Consider the following 15,007-nt stretch of genomic DNA (forward strand, 5'->3'; position numbering starts at 1 on the left):
TAAAAATGGATGTAGTATACGCATACAATGTAATATTTTTACATTCACAAAAGTTGATGAACTGGAAATATACATAGCAAGTAAATTTGAGTAACTATGTTAAGAAAGAAAAGGTAAAGTTCAAAAACAGAGCATAAAATATGATATCTGTTCTGTAAGATTAAGTCAAATGTTACTTATATGGTTTTAAGGTGTTTAGCCAAGTATGATTTCCTACAAATTATTTCCAAAACACAAAATTAAAGGTTATGTAATATGATGTACTTAAACTTGTTGAAAGGTTACCACGAAGAGAGAAAGCTGGATGAAATCTTTATATAGATTTTTGAGGAATCTCCATACTGATGTGTGTAGTCATTGTGTTATTTTAAATTGGAATATTGGTGTAGAAAGGCACTTCTTGGACCACAACATTCACCCACATTTATAGATTTTTGAATTTTTTATCATAGCCATTCCTTAAGGAGTTAAATAGGATCTCAGATTTTCTTTGATTAGGATTTTTCTAAGGGCCAAAAATGAACATTATTTCATGTACTTATGGAGCATATATATTCTTCTTTTGACAAGTATGTGGTCATTCAAATTGCTGACTTATGTTTTGAAGTTGCTTGATATTATATGAATATTCATTTTAGGGAAACACAACTGACAACAGCTAAATGTTGGAAACAGCCTATATGCCCATCATCAGGTGAATAGATAAAAAGATGTGATTTACACAATGGAGTACTACTCCACCATTAAGAACAACTCTGAGTCCTTTTTAGGAAAATGGATGCACCTTGAGACTATATGCTAAGAGAAATAAACTAGGTATAAAAGGGCAAATATCATAGAGTTTTTCAGATATAAGAAACCCAATGATAAAATTTTAAGAAATGAAATTCAATGAAGGAGATAGAAAGCAGGAATGTGGACATTGAGGAAGTTCATAGGGCTCTCAGCAATTGGGAGTGATGGGAGGTAAAGAAGGGAAGGAAAATAAAAAAGATTAAGATATGAGAGTGGGAATGTACCAACTCCCCAGGACGAATGTATTCATTATGCATTGTAAACATGTATTAACAAAAAACCCCATTAAAACAATACATTCAGAAATATGATTATCCAGAGTAATCAGTATGAAACACAGGTGCTGATCTAAACTCGGGGCTACAGGAACCTGAACAGGTGACCATTTCTGGGCTGACTGACAGCAGTGCCCGCTCCTGAACAAATGTGTCAGGATTGCATGGGAGGTGCACTATTGCCTAAGCAAGGGTTAATATTTAGTTACTCAGGAGCACCACTTAGATAATTGAAGTAGATCAATTCAAGAAAGGAGAACCTCATTGAGAGAGACCCAACTGGGACACTCTAGGCTTTGCTCTGCCTATCACAGCAATCATTGGGAAAACAAATGTCCTCAATGAGGACGAGGAGGTCCTCAGTGCTCACTGTTCAGGACCCTCTTACACTGATCCAACCTAGGAAGCCTCAGGATGACTTGATAGTGGGACCAGCCCATAAATCTCATTAATATGAGCACCAGCTTTTCAGTCCTTGCCTTCTCCTCTAGACTACGCTCTGCACACAGTTACACTTCAGGAAAGTCTCAGGACGTCCCATGGAAGAGTTCTTCTCACCTGTGTCTCATTCTTGGGGTGAACTGAACTTTGCTCACTGTTTCTAGGTAATATTCAAGACCTCAACCCCAGTCTTGGGAAGAGAATTGTGATCCAAAGCCCAAGTCCAAATCCAGCAACCTCAAGGACCCAATCCAGTGGGGAACTTCTCCCTTCAGGAGTTTCAGGTGGATCCAGCTCTGTGGACACACAGACACATAATGGGCAGGTCCTTGAAAGTCACACCTGTCTTCATTCACCTTAGACACCCCACGCACTTCCCTCCCCCAAAACTGTATCACCTTCATGAGGGAGGGATAGAAGGGCTAAACCCATATTCAGGGATTAACAAACAGGAACACCTCAGAGAAACCCTCAGACCCCATAATCATCCTATCACTGAGGCAAGGTAAGGACCAAGAAAGTGGAGATTAATACAGTATCTACGTCCCATCAAAGAGTCTGCGATGCCACTGCATCCAGTGCTCCTGGACCCCTCACTTTGCTGGCCCAAACTCTAGCCTCGGCCAGCTGGTGTTTGGTCCTGGACCTGAAGGATGCCTTCTTCTGTATTCCCCTGGCACCTGAACACCAAAATATATTTGCATTTGAAAATGCCCTCACAAGGGTGGGACAATTGTCATGGTTAGATTTTCCTTGGGGATTTTATGACAGACCCTAGCACTTTCATTTAGCCTTGGCCCAAGATCTTTGAGGATGGAAAGAAGAGGGAATTACTCTCCTAGACTATGTGGATGATCTGATGATTTCTGGGAAACTGAGGCTACAATGCATAGGGACACAATCTATCCTCAATTTTCTGGCCACCAGGGGATATATAGTATCCTCTGAAGAGGCTCAGATCTTCCAGATCCAAATTACACACCTGAAGGTGCTCATCTTACACCCCAAGAGGGCTTTAAGCCCTGAGAAGGGATGGTCTACAGTGAACTTCTAGCAACCTAAATTATTAAGCAGTTAAGAGCCTTTTTGAGAGTCATGGTAGAGCTCCCCAATCAAGATAAGAATGTCCTTTTCCTGATAGGAAGACAGGTTGCACTGGGTTTCCTCACCAAACCACTGAGGCCTGCCCAACAGTTCATAACTTGCCTAAGCAAGGAATTAGACCCAATGTCAAAAGGACGGCCAAGATGCTTTTGGATACAGGTTGCACAAGATATTTTGGTCCCTGAGGCCCATAAATTCACCCAAGTACAGGCACTTACAATATAGTCTCCACACAATATTGGGAGACATATCAATGGACCAATTCATCATTGGATATGAGATGCCCAGTTTCTTAAATACCAGGTCCTCTTATTGGAAGGTCCTGACCTTAACACTGAGACTTGTCAGTGCCTCAACCCAGCTACCATCCTACTGGATCCCAAGGAACTGAATGAGCATCAACACCATTGCACTGAGATCCTAATTCATACTCAGCAGTTGAGCCAAGGAATGTATAATCAGCCACTCAAGGACCCTGAGGATGAGATCATCGAAGATGGCAGTTCCTTTGCCCAACAGGGAGTCAGAAGGGTGGACATGCTGTAGTGGGCAACTTGGCAGTGTTAAGGTCAGGTCTTTTACTCTTGGGTAGCAGTGCCTAAAAGCCAAACTAGCAACCCTTACTCAGGCCCTTGGGCCAAGAAAGGCCAGAGAGTAAACATTTATATTGACACCAAGAATGCTTTTCATGTTGTGCATTGGGAAAAAACAAGGCCCTTTGACTTTAAAGGGGTCCCCCTATTAGGAATGCTTCAGGGGTCTGTACACCTGTGTTGTGGTGTAACCGTTGTATGTTGCCTAGGACACCAGAGGGGACAAGATCCCATTACCCTGGGCAACACAGGGCTGACAAGGAAATCAAGGTGGCTGCGTCCTGACCTCTAGAGTGTCCCCTTCTGAGGCCAGCCAGTCTGTTCCTGCCGGTCCAGCTGTCTATTCTGACTAGAAGTTCTACAAGCTCGGGGACAGGGGTGGACCTTTACCTCTGATGGTGGTCGATCACTCTGCTGGCTGCCTTCTTTGGAAGATAATCCAACAGTTGCCCCTGGGGTAGAAAAATACCCTAACCCCAAATACGAATACTGTACTAGTTACTTTTCTCTCACAGCTGAGACAGAATACAGGACACCCATGTTGTAGGAGACGAGGTTTATTTGGGTTACAGATCATGGAGGTTTCAGTCCATAATCAGCTGGCTCTGAGGCTGCCATGCCAAACAAGCATCACAGAGGAGAAACAATATGGTGTACCCAAAGGCAGCAAAGGTAATGGGAGAGTTTAACAGCATCTTCCTGGCCCTTTTATCTTATTCAGACTACAAGGCTTAGGCTGGTGCCAAACTCATTGCTCACATGGAGTGGTTTGGTAATCACACACCCTTAACCCCAGCAGCACACTTTCCAGATTCGATACCTCTGCAAAGAAAGTCTCACCTCATCCACATGAGGCTTTGGGGGGCCATCCAAACACAAACCCTAACAAATACCCTGCAGGGAAATAAGCTAAAAACAGTAGTACTGCAGGCAGTCCAGGGCCGTGCGATATGCTTAAGGACAAACCCACAAAAGGCCCAACTGCAACCAACAGTACCAAGATGCTTATCCTGGCAGACTGGCAGCTTGATTTCACTCATGGGAAAAGAGGTTGGTGATGGCAAGTTTGTTTTTGTCCTGGTTGACACTCACAGGCTGGATAGACGCAAGTGAGTTCTATCCCTGGATGGAACAATTTCCTTTGTAAAGTATGAGAAGTATAGTTTTGTTTTGATCAATCTGCTAACCCTTTCCATGATTCAGGCCTTAGCAGTATTCTCATGGGGTAATGACAAATCGATTAGGCATTTACATAAAGCAAAATGGCTCCAGGAGCAGAGGGCTGTGGAATTTCTGGCAACACAGTATTTATCCCAAATCAAAGACTGGCTGCCTTCTGCATTCACCTGGGTCCTTCCTATCTTGGTATCCTTGCCTGGTATATTATTGCTGAGGCTATTTGGCCCTTGTGTGCTTCGCTGCCTTACCTGGCTCACTTCAGAGAATAACAATCCTGTGAAAATTCAGATGGTTCTCCAGATGGAGTCAACCACGGAGGTTCCTCCTTCCCTCTACTGTGGTTCATGTGATAGACCTGCTGATGGCCATCATCCACTACTTCAACTAACACCCCTTTCAGGCAGAAGTAAATAGAGTGGTTGTTGCTCTTAATCCTAACAGCAGTTGGCTGATCATTTCGGGCAAGGGGGTAGGTGGTCTGAATAGATGGGTCACCCTAGGTAGGATCAGGTAAGGGAGGTATGGGACTTTTGGAGCTTAAGAGAAAAATAACCTCTATAGCATTCTGAGAATGTAAACAACATGCACTCTGCACCCTACCTTTTGCCATGTGTACCTAGGTTGCTCTATTAGCCCATGACACCCAAACCCCTAGCAACAAATCAACCAATCAACTTCATAAATTCATGAGACCTCTGTCCCATACTTAGTGGTTGCCCAGCTCTGGGGCTGTAACTCAGCAGAGTGGCTTAGCATTACTTTCTTGTGTCAATAAACTTTACTTTCTCTTTCCACTGTCTTCTGACTCCTTTTCTTTCTACATCAGGGAAAGAGACAAGTCCTGTAAAATTTGATGCTGGTCTCATTACTCCAGACACACCCACCGATCACCTCTATGGTGGCTCAATGGACCCAGCAGGGAATGCAGATGCAGTCAGTTCCTGAAGTGTTCCTCCCCTCATCCTCATGGTCTCCACTTCTCTGACTACATTGGACCTGGACAGAGGGGCATAGGAGAGGAAAGGTTCTGACATCACCGAGTGGGAGCTGCTATCATACACACCCCATTGCTGACAGGACTGTTGTAGTGAGGGTCGATAACAAGCTACTCGGGTGCACCACTTAGTTTGAGGCTCAATCTTCAGTGAAAGTCGCACCATGGCACCTGAAAGTGAAAGTAAAGATAGTTTCATTACAAGGTTAACCAATAAGAATAGTAGAAAAAAAGTATGACAGATAGAAGCAATACATCATCAACTGGCTGGCACCTCAACACCCCCAAGACAAGTGGGGGAGCCTCAAGAGGGCAGTTGGTCAGGATCCTGCTGGGCAGAATTCCTGCATGCAGCTCTACTACATCACCAGTCTGGATAGCACCTGGCTCTACATGCGGCAAGAACTGGGAAAATCCCAAGATAACGTTTGGCCACATCCCACTGGTCAGAGTTCCTGCATGCAGTTCTAATAATCTCCCAAAGTTCACTTTTCCATATTAGCTTATACAGCATGTTACACGAAGGTGGCCTCGTGGCAGTAAGGCGTATATGTCTCAGAAGGAGTCTGCTCTGGGATCTGCCTGTCCTTGTACCACATGGTCCAGATTATGGTGTTTATTCCCTCAAGGCCAGACATTGGGAGGGCAGCCAGCCCTCCAGGACCCCAGCACATACAGAGGCCACACTTTGGTCACACCAATCTGAGTGACTTTCATGTCCTGTCCAAGTGTGGACCTGCAGTGTGAGCAGCCTGCCCTCATCCTTGTGGCATCTTCTGAGGATCCTGCTCTTCTCAGCACCAGGGTGAGCACAGTTCTGAGACTGCATGGGGCTCGGTTGGACAGGAAACACCATTGTACATTGCATGTGACAGAAATGATCCTCATGTACCAATGCCCTGTCTGAGGAAGATTAAAAATCAGCAAGAATCCTTAATGTAGTCACAAGGTTCAGAAACTCTCCATGAGTTGAGAATCCTGTTAAATAGTTTGTATTTACCATATTGATACAAGAGATGGTGTGGCAAAGCTGGCTGGGGAAATAAGGGAGACTTCTCAATTAAAAGATCCTAGGACTATGTTAATTAAATCCCAGGACCCTAAGTGTGGAACTCCTTGGGGTCTTCCACAAAAGGGGATGGCATATAAGATCACAGGTGGCACAAGAACCTGTTATCATAATTCCTCATGGTAGCCCAACCCTGTGCCTCCACGATACAGGGTGTATTTTTAGTTTGCTTTTGTTCTTTCTTCTCTTGTTTGGCCCAACTGCACTCTGCAGAACCAGTTTTTCCCTTACCTCTTCACCCCGCACTTTTCAAATAAATTTTTGGCTCTGTTTTTAACTTCTCTTATTCAATTTTTTGTTCAAGGGAAGAAGGACATGGAATACGGCAAGCCGTTTGTCAAGTAATCATCCCATAACATTTGTGGTATACCCAGCTAGGAGAGGAAAGCTCAGATACCAGGGGGCCATAGTAAGGCCCATGTGGGTTCAATTTTTGTTTCTTTCTAAAATGTCATGAAGGATTTCTCCCTTAGGCCAAGAATCCAAAGAACTAATCTCAAGTTATGCAGGGAACTGTTTGCTGCTTTTCTAGAATGGGGGGTGGAGAAAGGAAATATAGGCCTTTCTTTCTAGCTGCTTGTATTCACTCCACAGGTGTGCCATATTGCCCAAGCGTGTGTGTGTGTGTGTGTGTGTGTGTGTGTGTGTGTGTGTGTATGTTTTGCTACCTTCTTTGAAAATTAGGCTCCACTTTCTCAAGATTTGAAATGACTTTTTCTCAGGTTATCTTTTTCATGGGAATGCTTCCACATTACCTTGCCACACAGCCAGTAGCTACATTGGCTTGCCATGTGGCCAGTCAGCATCTTGTCTCTTTGCACGACTATGTGAAACTTTTGTGTGGACATGCATCATTGGCTGCTACCATCGTTTTTTTAATCTCTTTTTCTATTTTTAAAAAATAACTGACCTCATGAGCTAAGACTGATTTTAAAGAGCATATGGGCTCGTGAGAAGAGGAGGAAGCAAACTTTTTCTTTCTTCCTACATCAAAGAAAATCTGTGCACTCTTCCTTTAAAAACTCACATGGTCTTTGCAGGTTTGAATTGTTTGGAGGGCAGAGCTACAACCTGAGCCCAATGGCTGTGGTCCTGGGAAAATGCTGGTGAAAAGGTGGTACCAAACAGCAACAAAAGAAAAGTAACAAAAGGAAGAAAGAAAGCCCGTTTTGCAAGAGCCACCAGAATAGACAGAGATCCTTCCCCCTTAAGCTCCCATTTACCCCACTCCCATTCCCAAGACCAACCCATCAGATGACAGTGAGCCGCAAACTCCACCCAAGCGGGAAAGGCTAAAGTCAGCACAGGAGAGCAAATGTGAGGGAGGCCTAAGCAATTAAGAAAGCCATCTTTTAGATATAAATGTCTCTAGTTTCTCATTCTTTATGGCTGAGCAGAACTTTATAGCTAATTTGATGCACATTGAGGCCATACTCTTAAGTGAAATAATTAGGACACACATGTTTAAATACCAAATGATTTCCCTGGTGTGAGACACTGAAAGTGTAACTAATGCTCAAAATGTATAATAGATAATGTGAAAGAGGAAGTAAAGGTACAGAGGGGAAGAGGAAGTGGGAGGGGTAGGGGGAAGGAAAGCAGGGAAAGGAATAAACATAAGAAAAGGAAAAAACTGAAACAAATTTTTTGTAATAGGGAGGCGAGGAGGGGTTGAAGGGAGGGCAGGGGAAGGGGGAAAAATAAGAACCAGGATACATCATGTAAAGGTAGAAATCCCCAATGATGAATGTCGTCATATCGTATACCAAAAATGTACCAATAAGCTTAATGAATAAGAAAAAGAAAGCCATCTTTGATTGAGTCGAACAAGGGCCCTACAGATACCATTCTGAGAGACTATATGACTTTTTAAACTCACAATCCAACCTGGGTAAATTGCAAACAGTTTCTCCTGATGCAGTTTAACACTGAGGAACACTGGAGAGTTGCTCAAACAGACCTTTGATGGCTGGAAAACTGCTCAAGGGGGCATGCTAAATGTTCGAGCATACATTCTAGGGGAGTTCACAGAGGCTGAATCAAATTGGGATTAAAACGATGCAGAGCAATTAAATTTTGCACAAATACTAAGTCCTTAGAGAAGGTTAAAAGAGAGCAGAAAGAAAGCAGTAAGTATGGGAATGATCTTAGAAATACTCCAGGAAAGGAATGCAAGTCCCAGCCAGGTTTACAAGAGACTTTGTGTAGCATTCTGGCTCTACAGCCTGTTAGTTCCAGGGCTATTGAGGATCACAACATGGTAAATGTAGCCTTTGTGGGCCAAACACAGGGAAACATCAGGAAGAAGCTACAAAAGCTAGAGGGCTTTGCCAGCATGAATGTGTCCCTTCTTTTAGAGGTACCTGCCAAAGTGTATGTAAATTGGAATCAGGGAGCAAAATGAGAGGCTGATAGGAACCCCCAACAGAAAGCAGATCTGCTAGCAGCAGCATTTATGGGAAAAAGACAGAGATCACCGAAGGCCAGGAGGCATGTGCATGGGACCGCTATATTGACTATGCCCAAAGCAGGCTGTAGGCAGTACAGGTGTAAAGAGTTAACCCTGCAATTGGCTTGTTTTAAGAAACAAGTCCAGCAGAAGCCTACATACTGAGATCAGAGCAACTCACACCCATGTTCTGTTCCTACAACTGAAACCTTCTTAACTAGATGGAAAATGTTCTACTTTCAGCCATATATTGTGTCTATTCCGTTCCTAATTCGAGAATGCTTTGTCTTGCCCTTCACGAGCCTTGTTTACATTAATTTTCATAAAAGCCACACAGACCACGAATCTTTACACATATTGCTATTCTTACACATATCCTACCTTTACTCCAACTCATTACTAATAAAAATCAGTGTGTCTTGGCCTGGCCAGCACCTCTGTCAGTTGCCCTGGCTCCCTGCTTTCCGGCTGTCTTAGTTCTGTCTTTTAGTTTGATGTCTCAGGCCTGGATCATGCACTGTGCAGGAGACTGGAGCCTACTACAGAGGTTTCCAGTAACAGTTCAGGGGTCCCCAGTAATTTTCCCCATTGTGGAGGCTTGAACCATGCAATTATTTGCTCATTGAAATCTCTCTGGAAAGAAATGGAAATTAGATGACACAGAACACCTTACATCAAGGTGAAGAATGTCCAATAAGAAGAAAACCCCCTCAAAAAAGGTAGGTGGTTCAGATGCAAGAAGGTAGTCAGCTGAGACTAAAACATGGAATAATCACTTTAGGCCCAATCTTCTTGGCACTGGCGTGCAGTGTTAAAAGAAACACTGCAAGAGATAATTAAATATAATTGTCAATTTTCACAAACAAAAACGTTAAATATAAAACTTATTGAGCATTCCAAAATTAACATCCAGACATCTCAACTAAAAAGAAACTATCTCCCTTGAGGCTTTAACTGAGACCTTGACAACTTGAAGCCTTGTGTGCTACAGTTTTCAGCCCATGCAACCGAGCCTGGGAGCTTCTCAAGCTTCTGCTCTACAGCAATCAGGTGGTGGTGGGGAATTATTTAGTTTTGGCCTTAGAATAACTGCTTGCCAAATCTGCTCTCTCTCACATGGTGGACTTGCCTCGCTCAGAAAATGTGACTTAGTTACAGGCAAATCCCAGTGCTCCCCTTGGGGAGGAGGTCAGGCTGCCTCCCCCTCTGCTTGAGACGCTAAGACCACAGGTGTCTGCATAGGAGTTGGGGCAAAAGCATGACAAGAGCTGCTTGGCTTCAGTGCACTGGGAAGTGCAGGCAAGACGCTTGGTCAGACCCAGGGAAATCAAACAAACCTCACTCAGATTGAAGTAACTGCAGGGAAAAATAAATAAAGGGGATAAAAATAGTTTTACAGAGCTCTAAATAATATAAAGCAAAACAAGCAAAAGCATTCCCAGCTTTAAGAGCCCAAGGCCAGCACTATTGTCAGTCTGACGCTGCCTGCTAAGGTCTAAAACCTAAACCAGTCCAGAAAAACTGCAACTGCTCTCTACCAGACACAAACAAACTTTACAAAAACAAGTTACAAATCTTAGCTAATTGATAAATGTATCTTTGTTCCAATTTGAGCTCATGGTTAATTGCTGTGCTTAACACATTTTTGTGAATTGCAAATTCTTAAATTGTAATTATAGGGTTAACTTGCTCTACTCTCGCTTGTGGATGAAGAACTCAAGGTTAATGTTATGTTGGCAGCCAGTCAAATTTGAAAATGTAATAATTTGAAAACAGAAAAATGAACACTTTAAAATTTAAAAGCTGAAGCCGTGTGTTATAATAAATGAAACAGAAAAATATATAAAAGGCTATAGGTGAAAGAGATATACTTTTGAAATACAAAGACTATATAAGATAAAGGTTTTTTCTTGTTAAAAGGACATAAAGAGTTTGTTTCTGTTCTTTGGGCAGGGGAATGGGGAAAAAAATGAGAACCAAGATATATCATGTAAAGGTACAAATTCCCAATGGTGAATGTCATCATATTGTATACCTAAAATATACCAATAAACTTAATGAATAAAAACTTTTAAGAGGCATATAAAGAGAGTTACCAGACTAGAAGGCTCATGTGTGCAGAGAGAAGGTGTGAAAAGTGGTTTATCATACCAGACATATGGAATTCTGCCACCAAGGCTACTGCTGGAGCCAGTGCCTGTCCTGGTGATGGGGTTAATTTCCTTTCCTAAGACTCTTGTACCCACCCAGACCCAGCGTCTCCCTGATGCACCACACTCCAACTGCTTCTGTCTCCTCAATAATGCAGGCCACCCAAAGATATGATACATTTGGTCAAGAACAGTCCATTACAGTCCGAAAATCTACAGTGGTGACAAGGATATGGGACTCCAGCCAGATTAAAGATGGTTCAGTACAATTGACATTCCGGCTGACAGCTGTGGAAAGGAACCTTGGATTATTTTATTTTGGGGGAAAGCCACAATCCCAAATCAATAAGACGTTAGGCTGCAAGTTTCCTGTAGAATTCTGAAGTAATCTTTGCTAATGAGGATGCCTGATACTATTGCTACAAAAGATAAAACTGAAACAGTTGAAAATCTTATCAAATCAGAAAACTATGGGAAGGTTTTGGCAGAGAAGAATGAATGAAATATTGACAGCAATATTAAGTTTTGGGAAAAATTCAGATCCAGTTAACACAATCCCATTTGAAAAAGAGGAGAAGCCCTCCAAAGATGAAGCAGAAAAAGAAAAAGCCAGTGATTAGTTGCCCAGAAAAATCTTATCAAGAGATTCCAGTCAACAATACACTGATTCAACTTGCATAGATTTACATGAATTTTTAGTAAATACATTAAAAAACAGTCCCAGGGACAGAATGATGCTGCTGAAATTGGAGCAAGAAATTTTAGATTTCATTGGTCATCATGTAAAAAATCCTCCCCAATGACATCTTACCATAGGAAGGTATTATACAGAGTATCTGCTTACTTTGGATTAGACCACAATGTTGATCCGAGTGGGAACTCTGTCGTGGTAAACAAACCTAGAAATAAAAGAATAACTGATCAGAAACTTAATGCACATATTAAAGATGATAGAGGTGAAGATTTTCAGAAATGATATTTCCTTAAGAGAGATAACTCTCGCTGTAACAAAGATGATAAATAGATGAGAATGCATTTGGAAGATGACAGAGAAGCAGATGTATAGAAGATAGGGAGCAAGAGTACCAGGGAGCTAGAGACCAGATATTTTCACAAGATTCCTTGCATTCCCAAGAATTATATTATTAACAAAAGGATCGAAGGTGAGGATGCTAACAGTACACAACAGAGGTTCCAGATATTTTGAGTTAATAAAGATACTTCAGGAAGATCAACAAATAGTCATCAAAGGAGCACTGAGAATGAGTTGAGATACTCTGAACCATGACCATGGAGCAGCACGGACTCAGATAGCTCCCTGTGAAACTTGAAGCGTGCTGTAACCAAAGCCAGCAGCTTTAGTGGAATCTCAGTCATGAGGAGAGGTGATAGTTCTGGAAGCAGCAAAGGCTCAGGTAGGCTTTCTAAAACAGGTTCTGAGTCTTCTGGTAGTGTAGGGTCATCTTCTGGCTCTCTTTCTCACATCCAGCAGCCTCTTCCAGATGCAGTTCTCAGCCAGTCTTTTCATGGTGCACTGGTTGTCTATCCAGCTGTCAGTACTCATAGTTCTCTCTTTCTTTTGATGGTGGCCTAAATAAACAAGTCACATCTCCTGGCACTAGCTTCTTTTGCTTCCTTTGGAAGTGGCAGGCATACCATCTGGCAGTATTCTGATCAATCCACAAACAGGTCACCACTTTATAAACCCAGATGGGAGTGCAGTCATATATAACCCTCCTATGACTCAACAGCCAGGTAGAACCCAAGTTCCTGGACCTCCACAGCCACTTCTGCAACTCCCACTATTTCAATGAACAGCAGCTAATCACATTTTCTCCCAGGATAGCCTTGGTTCTAAGTTCAGGCACATGAGTGTTGCCCGCCAGCCATCTGTTGGTTTTAACCCACATGCCAGCATGTTCCAGTCCACTGTTGTTCTTCATTCTCCACAGCAATCTAGTTATATCGTGACAGCAGTGCCACCACCATATCTTCCTCTTCCTCCACCTCTGCCACCTCCACCTCCTCCTTCCCTCCTGCCTGGGCAGCCAGTCCCTACTGCTGGCTATTCTGCCTCTGGTCATGCTGTCAGCTACCCTGTGCTCCAACAGCAGGGATCTATTCAGCAGCCCTCATCACAGACACCAGTGTGTTATTGTGCTCCAGGCCACTATCACTCCACTCAGCCTCAGTACCACCCTATCCATTCTGTTCATTGCAGTTCACATCTAAACTCTGCCACAACTTGCACAGCAACAGGTTATCAAGTTATGCCCAACCGGCAGCAAAACTACCAAGGAATAGATGGAGTTCAGCAGTCCCAGAGTCAGAGCCTAGTTAGAGGCCAACCCAACAGAATTGGAAATCAGACTCAAGGAGTGGTCATCCTCTATCCTTCAGTGCCATCATATCAGGTTTCACTGCAAGGTTCTCAAGGAATATCCCATCAGACTTATCAACAGTCTGTTATGATCTCTAGTCAGTCTAATCAAGGATCCACAGCAGGAATGCCAGTTTATGACAGTGTCATTTCATCTGCCCAACTAAATAATTTTTCTTCAATAGGTTACCTGCAACATTCAGGATCAGAACAAGTACAGTTTCCTTGACCTACTTTGCCATGTGGTTCTCAGCAGCTTCAAGGCCACCATTGTGCTGCCATGCCGCCAGCGCCACCTGATGGAGGAGTGGTGATGATGCAGCTCAATGTCCCAAATAGTCCACAATCTGATCCTAACTCACCCCCTCAGTGGAAACAAAATAAATATTACTGTGACCACCAGAGAGGGCAGAAGTGCCTGGAATTTATCAATGTAGACAATATTGTCCAGCACACCCCTCAACTCGGGAGTCCCATTATTTCACCAGCTCAAACACCTGCACCAGCTCAGCTATCTACCCTGAAAACCATATGTCCCTCTGGAGCACCACTTTCTAACATGCCCCAATTTTCTAGACCTTTTGTCACTGGGCAGGGAAGTGCCAGGTATCCATTACTTAGCCAGCCACTGCAGGACAACCCTCCCGCTGTTAGGCATGGACACATTCGAAGCCAACAGGGTCAGGCTGGCAGCAGGCATGGAAACTGAGGAAGGACTCATGCAAGGAAGCTGCACACCCGGACCTTGGAGCAGGAGAAGCAGCTGTTGGGAAGGTCTTGGAAATTACTGAACTACCAGATGGAATAACTCGCATGGAGGCCAAGAAACTTTTTGGAAACCTTCAAAATCGGCGCCAAGATGCGATGGCTCTGGGACCCCCAGTCACAGCCCCAGCTGTGTCATCATGCCATCTGCTGTGGCAGTGGGGACAGCACTGTCAACCATGAATGCTCTAAACCCAGTGGCTTGGCCTCTACATACACTGTCTTAGACACATTCCACTCCATTTCAGCTGCACAAAATGCACTGAAGAAACAAATTAACTCATTTAACAAGTTTAAGCTGAGAACAAGCAAGAAGCTCTATGACTTTCACATTTCGGAAAGCGGAAGTTTTCAGTAACACAGCCACCTTTGGACCTTTCACGTCTAGGATTGCCCTGCACTCTCCTGACTTCAGTTGGCTGGGTATTTGGAGCCTCTCTTAATAGTTAGAGATTCCTAGGATGTGTGGTCATGGGGTTATAGCTTTAGGAAGAAAGCCAGTCATGCAGCAAAGGGGGAAAAAGACACACACATTGTACCCTACTGATTATAGAAATCCCTGCCAGAATGGTACAGAGTTAGGGGCTTTTTCTAAGCAAATGCCTCCTAACTTTTATAGTTATTTTGTTTTGATTTTTCTCAATTCTTGTATTGGATCTAAAGCTCTATTGTAGAGCAAATTATTCTTCAAAATTACTATAACTAGTTGCAACCTGTATTTATTTTTTTTGCAGCCAGCACAGTGTGACCCAGCTTAGGATTTGGGAGAAAAACATTGCAGGTGTGGAATAACCAAGCCCAAAACCATAAACC

General features: G+C 43.2%; 1 pseudogene; it reads left to right on the forward strand.

Moving 5' to 3' along the window:
• Positions 1–11,452: 11,452 nt before the first annotated feature.
• LOC101700401 (R3H domain-containing protein 1-like) lies at positions 11,453–14,552 on the forward strand (annotated as a pseudogene).
• The last annotated feature ends 455 nt before the right edge of the window (positions 14,553–15,007 follow it).

The sequence above is a fragment of the Heterocephalus glaber genome, unplaced genomic scaffold (genome assembly GCF_053883595.1).
Source record: "Heterocephalus glaber isolate CG9 unplaced genomic scaffold, H.glaber_assembly_v1.0 deba00001472, whole genome shotgun sequence".
Lineage (NCBI taxonomy): Eukaryota > Metazoa > Chordata > Mammalia > Rodentia > Bathyergidae > Heterocephalus > Heterocephalus glaber.